A 3,736-nucleotide genomic window follows, 5' to 3' on the forward strand; every position below is an offset into this window, starting at 1 on the left:
AGCCACCATGATAAGGATTTGAAAATTAAACAACTACTCTTCCTTCTCAGAATTCTTCCTCTTTGTGTCCTTTTGAATTTAATTCTTGAGAGCTTCTCATGGATTCCTGGTCTTATTTCACCTTTAGAATTTTAGTCCATGATATCCTTTCCCAGCTTTCTTGTAGGAATCTGCTCTTCCTCACTTAAGGCTTTCTTCTTGCCCTAACACAAATTCTTCAATGGAATTATCACACATTCCCAAGGTTACCATGATTTCTGCCCCCTGTAACTCTGCCTTAAGAAGAATTAGAATAAGAATAGAATTTTTATCTTATTGGTTCTTCTACTTCTTGTAACAGAAAGGAAGAAAATAGGTCTGCTTTTGGCAGAGAGAAATTCTACACATGTTCAGATCATTAAACTCCCCTATTACTATCAGTTCTCAGCTAGGATGTTTCTTGAACTATTCTTCTATTCTTTCAGTCCAGGAGATCCTACAAGTATGGGCCTGGTGACAGACTAGCTGTTTTCAGCTTAGGAATAAAAATGATGAATTCCTCTTTTTGACCACAGCAACTCGTGAAAAAACTACACAATAAAAACATCTTGTGAAGTATCTTCATATACTGTGACCTCCATATAGTTCTGTTACTCTTCTTAGTGACCACCACTAAAGGTTTTTATGTCAATCATCACTCTCCCTTTTCCTCTTAACCAAACTGGCTCAAACGTAGGTTTCATTTTGCCAAAAACACGCTTTGTAGAAGTCATGGAGTTGAGAAGGCAGCATGTTATCATGTATAGAGCTACGAAGATCAAGGTTCTTGTCTCATACTGTATGCATAGTGGACAAGTCACCTAATAAGTCAAAATTCCTGTTCTGAAAACGGGAACAATAATATCTATGGAGCGTTACAGGGTGGTCATGAAGTTCAGATAAAATAGCTATTATATTCTTTGTCAAAGTTGTCATTATTGTATACATAAAATTTAATTGGTATTATTTTTCACGTATATGCAATTAAAAAAAATTCTCCTTTTGGGGCAGCTAGGTGGTGCAGTGGATAGAGCACTGGCCATAGAGTCAGGAGAACCTGAATTCAAATGTGACCTCGGACACTTAACAATTACCTAGTAGTTTTTTATATATACATGCAGACATGTACTGTTTTAAAATTTGCAAAACACTTTAAAAAAAATGATCTCATTTGATCTTCACAACCTTTAAAGTAGGTACTATTCTTATCCTTATTTGATAGTTGAGGCAAACAAATTAAGTAAATTACATAAATTATCTTTGTCTATATTTGAACTCAAGTCTTCCTGCACTAGCAATCTGTTTACTGCATCACTGAGCTGCCTCCACTGTGAATGCTATTAATATCAGTTAAAGGAGTTTGTCTTTTATCCTGGATATAGTGGAGAAACACTGAAGTTTCTAAGTAAGAAAGTGATTTAATCATACCTATTACTGCATTAGGAAAATAACTTTTCTGTCTATATAAAGAAAATAAGAATTGGTGTTGTCTCCCGTGTTTACCTCCAGTTCTATTTTAAAATGAATCTAGCTTTTAATACTATAAAAATCTTAAGATTTTGACAAATTTGAACCAGTGAAAAATTAAAAATTTTTAAAGCTAATTTTTTTCATTTCAAATACACTGGTCAGGGGCGGCTAGGTGGCACAGTGGATAAAGCACCAGCCCAGGAGCCAGGAGTACCTGGGTTCAAATCCGGTCTCAGACACTTAATAATGACCTAGTTGTGTGGCCTTGGGCAAGCCACTTAACCCCATCTGCCTTGGAAAAAACCTAAAAAAAAATAAAGTCAAATACACTGGTCAGATGATAAGTTTTGCCTAGTAAAGACCTGTTTTGATGACTAGCTAATGATTATTTCTAATTAGTGTTTCAATTTTTCTTTGTAACTAGGGAATAGGGACTAAACCTGGATTTTCACTGATGTAGGGAACTCTCAGGTGAGGAAAACTCTTCCCTACCTGGAGGCCTGCACCCTTTCTATCATTTAAAGTCTTAAAGTTGCCTGGAGTACTCTGAGATTAAGTGATATGCCCAGCATCATTCGGTCAGTATATGTTCAAATCCCAAGTCTTCGTGGTTCTGAGGTCCACTCTTTTCACTATAGCCATTCCTACTCCATTGCAAATAGGTGCCTCTGGTATATTTGAAAATAGTATCACTTGAGTTTAAACATTTACTTTTTACCTTAACCATATCACTAATTTGTTGTATTAAGTTCCTTTTTCATAGCTAATTAAAGGTTAATGACTATCTTGTAAATTCAAAATTAATTAGGTCTCCAAGGAATGCATTAATATGTTTTCTTGTGCAAATATTTGTTGCTAGAGTTTTTGTTTTGTTTTTGCAAGGCAATAGGGCTAAGTGACTTGCCTGTGGTAGCTAGGTAATTAGGTGTCTGAGGTAACATTTGAACTCGGGTCCTCTTGACTCCAGGGTCAGTCTTCTAGCCACTGTACTATCTACCTGCCCCTATAAACAAAAGTTTTAAATATTTAGATGATATGAAAAAATATTTGAGTAATTTATGAATTGGGAATCTTACTAGATATGATCAGACATTTTGAGGGGAAACTTGTACTATTTTATGCCAGTAACACACACTAGAATTGTATCTTCTGTTGCCATATTGTATTAATCATCATATATTGTTTAAGAGTACTAAAATGCGCTATATTAGAATATAAATTTGCTATTAATCAGGTCAGTCAGAATTGCCTTATTTTAAACTTGTTTAAAGCAAATATCATTTAAAGAGATCTGACTTTTTAAAGGCCTACTAATGAAAAACCAAATAAAATTAATAATACATTTTCAAACTCAGTGCTAAGTACTGATAATTTCTAATCCTTCCTTCATAGCACTGATAGAGTAAGTTTTTAAATATGGATGTCTATTCATTTGCTTAAAAACCTTTTAATGATTAATAAACTGAAAACATTTGTCTATATCCTTGCACAGCCAACCAGCTTTTCCCGTTTTATTATATTACCACCTCCATACACTTCTCTTTCAATTAGTTATTTGAATCCTCCATTGGTTCACTGTTCCTCTCCACAATATCTTCTCTATCATGCTTCAGTAGTTACTTCTTCTTCCCCCTTCAAAGCACAATTTCAAAGACCAGCCCCATGGAGAAATATTCCCTGATCCATAGTTATTGACTTTCTCCCCAGACTTCATTGAACTCTGATATCAAAACTCTACAGTGCAGTGTAATGTGTCCTTTTCCCTCGACCTGGATAGCTCCATGAGAACAAGGGCTCTTTTTTACCTAAACTTAACTTCCCTGCCATCTAGCTCAGAACTCTGCATTGTTTAATAAATTTTGCCAAATGAATGCTGAGGATATTCTGCATTTCTTTTATAGTTTTCATACTTACACAGTGCTAAGTTTGAATACTCTTAAGTTTGCTGAAATGCTATGCAGGGGGGAGGGGGAGTCTATTTGGACTGGTCTTTTTATTTCAAGCAGAAAACAATCTTACTAAAAAATTTTTATCACACTTGAGTGTTTTGTTGTATCAGTTGACTGTTGTGATGTATTGCTGTTCCTCTTTGAATTAAAATTGAAGTCAGATATATGTAAAAATTACTGATATGGGAAAAGATAATACTTCCTATGAGCAAGGCACTGTGGTAAGCATTTTTGCAAATATTATCTAATTTGATAACCCCAATACAACTAGAAACATGCTTTTTTTTTTCTCCTTTAAG

At 34.7% G+C, this 3,736-nt stretch overlaps 1 protein-coding gene across 4 annotated transcripts in view; it reads left to right on the top strand.

The window, feature by feature from the left end:
* LOC141517957 (glucosamine-6-phosphate deaminase 2) overlaps positions 1-3,736 on the top strand; it is a 30,099-nt gene that overhangs the window by 24,508 nt on the left and 1,855 nt on the right. The window lies entirely within an intron of this gene.

Source organism: Macrotis lagotis, chromosome 3 (genome assembly GCF_037893015.1).
Source record: "Macrotis lagotis isolate mMagLag1 chromosome 3, bilby.v1.9.chrom.fasta, whole genome shotgun sequence".
Lineage (NCBI taxonomy): Eukaryota > Metazoa > Chordata > Mammalia > Peramelemorphia > Peramelidae > Macrotis > Macrotis lagotis.